Source organism: Nematolebias whitei, chromosome 10, assembly GCF_014905685.2.
Source record: "Nematolebias whitei isolate Nwh7 chromosome 10, NemWhi1, whole genome shotgun sequence".
In the NCBI taxonomy this organism is placed as follows: domain Eukaryota; kingdom Metazoa; phylum Chordata; class Actinopteri; order Cyprinodontiformes; family Rivulidae; genus Nematolebias; species Nematolebias whitei.
This window is the reverse complement of record NC_056507.1, coordinates 18,711,174-18,717,981: the sequence shown is the minus strand read 5'-3', so window position 1 is coordinate 18,717,981 and position 6,808 is coordinate 18,711,174. Positions and strand designations below refer to the sequence as shown.

The following is a 6,808-nucleotide window of genomic DNA, read 5'->3' as shown; positions in this document are numbered from 1 at the left end:
CACACACACACACACACACACACACACACACACACACACACACACACCTTTGCATCAGTCAGCAGTGTATTCAGAGCTCCTTTTTCTGCCCTCCACTTTTGTCCTTCAGTCATTAATAAAGGTGTTTTTGCACATTTGGCTGATTCCCGCCACATGATTTGTGTGGATGTGTGAAAGCGGGGGCTTTTGAGAGTGGTGCTGTACTGTTTGTACTATTACCGCTTTTTCAACATTTTAAATGTTCTTATTTTATTTATTTGTTTGTTGTGTCTAATTGTGTTGCTAATGGCTACATTTGCCATGTTTGTGAGCTTTCATCGACGACTTTGGAACAACTCGTTAATAAAGTCACGTGACTTACCTACAAGAGATGGCAGGGAACTGGTGAGGGAGTCAGATCACATGATCACTTTGAATCCTGTATCCTGTGGCAACCGGTTGTTGTCAGCCATCGTGAGGCAGTCAGTTCTGAAGGATACAAGACACGAGCCAAACCTCATTCGCCTTCAAAATAAACAAAGAGTTCAATGATAATAACCACGGCCATTTCAATACGAGAGCAGTCTTGCTCCAAAATGCTCCAAAAGCGCACTGTCAAAAGTTCAAGACTGTTCATAATCCAGTTTACTTCAGATGTGGATCAAAGGAGCAACCCTGTCATCTCGCAGCGGTGATTTCATGAGCAGAAGATGATGATGTGAGGTGACACAGAAAACTGTCAATATTTCTTCCCCTCTCCTCATTCTTTCCTTCCCTTAGAGGCAGCGATGATTCAGGCCAGACTACGCCAACACTCTCAGGAACACGTTCAGATCCAGTCACATAAATATGCATGAAGTCAGGCCTTCTCTGCTCCACTCTCCTTCCTACCATCTACCCTCCTCTCCTTCTGGGCCATTGGACCCTGTAGAACAAACAGGGAGAGCTCAGCGGAATATGAGACCACGCCAGTGGCCGAAGATCTGTGTGTGTGTGTGTGTGTGTGTGTGTGTGTGTGTGTGTGTGTGGGAGAGTGAGTGTATGCAGGTACTGAACAGAGCTGAGCTGTTTTGAGTCCTTTTCTTCCTCTCTTTGCTCACTCCGAAGGTGGTTTTCAAGTGATGACGCCAGTTCGCACGGCTCGTAGCCATGGCAATGTGCATACATGCAATGTATATAACACACTAACACACGCACAGACACACACACACACATGGATTGTGGTGGTTATAGGCAAAAGTTCAGTGTGCTTTCATTATTAAACTATAGGTGAACAGGTATGGATGGAGGGATAGAAGGGAAGGACATGAAGACTTTTTTATGTGAAGGTTGTCTGAAGCGGTGACGCAGTGAGGTTGGCGTTTTGGTAACTGTGGCAACGAATATTCTGTGTTGCACTCATGCACACACTTTGGCGGGCGCACTGCATGGAAAATGAAAAACACAAACATCTGCACTGGGGGAGCAGTGACAATATCCATGTTGATATAAAATATTATCTCTGCTTCTCTTTGCTTTAAGTCTTGGAGGAAAAGTCGGTCTGTTTTAGCAGACTGCTGTTGGTACTTTGAACCCAAGCTGTGTTTTGGTAATATTTAGATTGTTTAGTTATTTTTAAATCTACAAAATATGTCCAAAACCCGTTAAAAATTATGATACCCATCCACCCTCCCATATTATTTTCTGTTATGTCCTGTCAAATCAGTAATTTTGAAATAAAAAAAATTAAAAAAATCACCACATATTTTAGTAAATTAAGTCTAGGACTAAGAATACAACATGTAAATGCAGCAGCAGAATTTCAGTTGTGAGAGTGACACAATTTTAACAATAATTTTGGGGCTTATTTTTATTTTACTTCCCATTTTTGTATCTGCGCAACAGAACAAAAACAGATAAAAAAAAATACAGCGCAAAAGAAGAAGGAAAAGAAGTTTGTGTTTAGTTGCTACTCCCCCATAACTTATCATAAAACAAATTAGCTAAATACATGTGCATTAGCAAAAAAATAATAAAACTGCCATAAATTACATATAAACAAGACCCAGACAAACAAGTGCACTAAAAACAGCTGTGAAACTTTGAATAAAATCTCTTTAAGGCATTTTTTTTCTTCCTCTCACAAACCTAAGTATGAAAATTGGCCTCTCCAAGTGAAAATTTTTGGTGGACGAAGACTGGGGGGGGGTTGAAGAGAACACGCATTAAAACTTACAATAAACTAGTCCATGGAATGCTCAGGAACATTTCCATTATTTGAATAAAACTAAAGTAAATGACCTAAAAATGTAGGAATCTCTAAATAACTCTTGGGGCTTATGTGTGTTAATAAAACATCATCTTTCAGCTTTAATATGATGCCAGTATTTGATGATGTTCTGAACTCTTATGAAGTCAACATGTAATGAAATTATACAATGTATAGAAATCAAACAGACTGTCTTTGGGGTAATCAAGTCAAAGCTGGCAGGTGATTCAGCCTCATCCTCTCTTAAAGTCTTCCGTGCTTTAGTGTTTACACATATAGTGTGGGCAAAGTGTTTCCATTGATCCGCATCCATTCATGAACCTGCTGTCCAGCTGCATCTAAACGGAGGTATACCGTGAGTCTGTGGCTTTCTTCCCAGGAGGATCGTAGGACGAGGACTGACCGAGCGCTGCCCATTGTGATAAGCTCTTACGGGAACAGGAGGAATTAATGTGGTGACAGCTGGCTTCTGCTTTAATGGATATTTCATATTCTCTGGAATTATGTGTGGAAAACAATACATGCAAATACGCTGTTTCTCCTGTGATTTTTAAAACAAGACAGCTTGATTTACTTTGTGCTCCCATTTTAAATGAAATCTTTGATAAATGGATGGAAATATTTACGGATTCTTTTATTTTTTTTAAAAAGGGTGTTTTGTTGCAGTGATCATGTAGCAGTACGCGCTAAAAGGAAAGCTCTTACCGAAAGTGATGATGGGATGGAAATGTGAGACCTGCCTCATCATCCTGTCTCCAAATACACGCAAACACACACTGATCAAACCTTGATGATGGGGAAAAAAAACACACACACAAAAGTTCAGAATGACCTTAAAATGAAATCCTGCAGCTTCCTCAGCAATTTGTCCTGTAGCTAGTATCAGGCGGCAGCTGCAAATCTTATTAATAAACACAAGAACTTACAAATCATCATGATTAAAATGTGCAGCAAGGTGAATTGTTTTGCAGGAGGTAAATCGGGAGTCCCATAGACAGAAGGGATTGTGTTACATGACTGTGCTGCATCAAAGCTCCAGTGCAGGAATGGCATTATTTGACAGTCATTCATACTGGGACAAAACACCATTCATCTCACGTACATGGTTACGGTGAGCTGGAGCGACCACACAGCGCAGAGCTGGATGGATTAGGAATGAATCACCCGGGGAGGTGGACTGTTGCATGTCTCTATCTGCTAACTCCCACACTGTCACATATGGTGGAACAGAGGACATAATAACCAAGCGTTAGGTTGTCTGGGAGGTAAAATATTTAGATAACGGCAGCACTGAAGGGCCAACATGTTGGCAAATTATTCATCCGCGGATGAGCACATACATGCAGAAGCTCCATCACATGTATGTTCCTATAAAGCCAGGAGAGTAGAACCGTGCTGGCTTTGGTGAGGAATTGGTATTCAACTCATGTCGCACAGCCACAAAGGGGTGTGTGGGGAGATAGGAGGAGGAGATGGAGAGCTGGAGCAGCCATAGACTGAAAAGGGTCTGGTTAGGATAAGTCCTCTTACCTGACTGAGCCCGTCTTCACATCGCTATCTGCTCCTCTGCTCCGCTCTGAGCCAAACACCAAATCCACGCCAATCCCTTTACTGCTCCTCTGTCTGGGAGAAGAGGGAGTGTGTTTGCATGTGTGAAGGAGACAGACCGACAGCAAGAGGCTGAGGATGTGTGTATGTGCGTGTGTGTGTGTGAGAGAGAGAGCGCAAGAGAGAGGTTTGGAAGGGCACAAACTACAAAGATACGGTTTGTGATTCCATGTGTGTAGGTGAGACAGATGCAGAAGTCTGATGGTTTTTTTTCTTCCGCTTCTCTTTTTTGTTTGTATCCTGGAGGAGAGCGAGATCCACAGGCGGCAGCTTCGTCTAGGTAGATGCAGCAAGAGGCTGTGCGGTAACCTTGGCAACAGAGCCAGAATGAGGGAGAGCCAGTGAGGAGCTGGAGAGGGAGGAAGACTGTGGATCTGTGTGTGTGTTTATTAAGAAATTTGTTGGGACTTGAATCTGGTTTGACGCTCACATATGTAAACCAGAAGGTTTGGAAAATAACGCTATTCAAACCATCATCAAAAATCTGTCATTAAATAAACAAAATATTGACAAAAAGCCTAAATGTATCCTCCTAACAGAGTTTGGACCATATCATGTCCAAGCATGTCACAAAGATGAACCACAGTCCTGCACTGAATGATCGTGAACAAGATCAATTTAATTATCGGCCTTCTTGGAGGCACAAACACTCAGTGCTGCACCCAAAGTGTATCAGTTCCTACAAAATACACACACATACAGTATTAAACCATTTAATCATCACCCACCCTCGAAAGGTGGGCGATAACGTGAGCAGTTTTAAGGTCGCTGTGTCATGTTTACCCAAATTTCTTATTACCAACAGGACAAACGTTGAAACTTGCAGAAAGTTATCATTGGATGTGTAGCCACAGCTGATTACCGTATTTTTCGGACTATAAGGCACACTTCAAATCCTTTAATTTTCTTAAAAATCAACAGTGAGCCTTATAATATCAGGTCTCTCTTGTAAATGAGTCCTCGAGGCTCAATGGGATTTACTTGTCTAAATAAAGGTTGAATGAATAATCCGGTGCACCTTATGTATTCATTCTGGTTGTGCTTACTGACTTCGAACCAATTTTATGAATGAGGTGAATAAAGTTTGACTTATCTGACTGTTTTGTTTTGTTTAATGTGCCTTCGGTGCGCTTTATAGTCTGAAAAATACGGTACCTTTATTGAGTCAGCCCAAATCAAGATGGCCACCACAGCCAAGCTGAAACTGATCCACAACAGATATTCAGACCACAAAATAATGTACTCAGTCTTTGCATATGTTTTTCATTAACCATTAAAGTCAATTCTGTCTGTTGGCAAAATATCTCATGATCTAACAGGTGGATTTAAATTAAACATTCAGGAAATAATTATTGGGTGTACATCTAAAACTGTTTGACTTTTGGAGCCAATCCAATTCAAGATGGCCACCACAGCAGTTGAACTTAGAAAACAGGAAAAATAAATACAATTTGGTTCATTTCACAGACATTGTTCTAAAACTGTGGTGTAGTTGTAGCTGAGAGTTATACACAACGCATAATTCAAGAGCTGCTCATTCCGCATGATCTTTGCTCAAAGATTTATCATTAACCGCTGAAGTCAACTCTGTGTCTGTTAGTAAAATATCTAATGAGGCATAAGATAGATTTAATTGAAACTTGCAAAAAGTAATTGGATGTTTATCTACAAGTGATTGACTTTTAGAGTCAATCCAACTCAAGATGGCGTCACAGCTAATGGGCATTGGCCAGATTAGCCCATTTTACAGACAACACGCACGAGTGTGATGTTTAGAAGTAGTGCATGAGATCATGATATTTTTTTAAGGTTTGACAAAAACGGTCGCAACTCCATATTTCGTCAACATTTTATCCTAAAACTCTGTCGTGAGAGGTGACAGGCGGTGTGCATTCCTTCAAGGAATGTCACGCCCTGAATGAAGACCAAGGCTGAGCCTGATTTACTGGGACAGGTTGGAGAACATCATAAAAAGTGACGGATAACACGGGGCCTTTAAAGGGGTTTCTTTGCAACCATAAGAATATTTCCAGCTTGATCTTTTACAGCAAGATTTCCATGAATAAATAACGGCATCTGTGTTTTTCTAAGTGAAATGCATGTGTGTGTGTGTGTGTGTGTGTGTTATGGGGGGAGAGTCGCATCATAACACATCGCTGAGCAGTGAACACCCCCGACTGTCGCCTCCTCTGCTTCCAAGCTGTACGCTCTGCCACCCACCTCCATCTCTCATCTCAGTCCACACCCCCTCCTCCCTGACTCCCCTCACCATCACCCTGTTTTCTTAGTTTCCTTTTCCTCCATTCACATCATTTCCATCCTTCTTTTTTCTCCCTCTCCCCCCTCAGTTGCTCTTTTTCTCCTCCAAGACCTCCAGTCATTTCTTGTTTCTCCCTCCTTAGTGAGCTGCTCTCTTCCTCTCCCGCTCCCTCCTTCCTGTCTGGCCATATGGTAGCCTTCCCCTGTCATCTCCCTGAACTCACCAGCAGAAAACAGCAACACAAATGCTCCGTTAGGGAATACAAACATTGTATTTTTTTTCCTCCTCGTATTTGCTACAGCTGTAGAAATTTCATGAATAGCCTGTTTGTTATTATTGGTTTAGGATATACATTTTTTCAGTATATAATTCTAGTCTTGTTAATGATTAATAATAATAAAAAAAAACATTGCAAACCTGTTATTATTCAGAAATACCTGGAAATGACCAATCTATAACTGGTAGTAGATATTGCTGGGAAATAACTTAAATTTTGGTGATTACATTTAAGTTTAAAACACGGGGAAGTTGTGTTAAATACACCCAAAATGCTTACATAAATCCAAGATATAGTACAAAAAATGTTACTTAAGTAAAGTATAATTTGTAAAGTACAATTTAGAATATTAGTAACATTAACAGTTTCAAATACACACACACACACACATATATATATATATATATATATATATATATATATATATATATATATA

The 6,808-nt window shown here is 40.6% G+C and overlaps 1 protein-coding gene across 1 annotated transcript in view; it reads right to left on the bottom strand.

Annotated features, from left to right (window-relative positions):
* The window catches only part of ptpn5 (protein tyrosine phosphatase non-receptor type 5), an 18,663-nt gene extending 14,533 nt beyond the window's left edge, over positions 1 to 4,130 (bottom strand). The window contains exons 1-2 of the mRNA XM_037682737.1: positions 3,758 to 4,130; positions 366 to 468 (exon numbers count right to left, since the gene is read on the bottom strand). The gene's annotated coding sequence lies outside the window, so the exon portion shown is untranslated. The remainder of the gene's footprint in view (positions 1 to 365; positions 469 to 3,757) is intronic.
* Between the last annotated feature and the right edge of the window lie 2,678 nt (positions 4,131 to 6,808).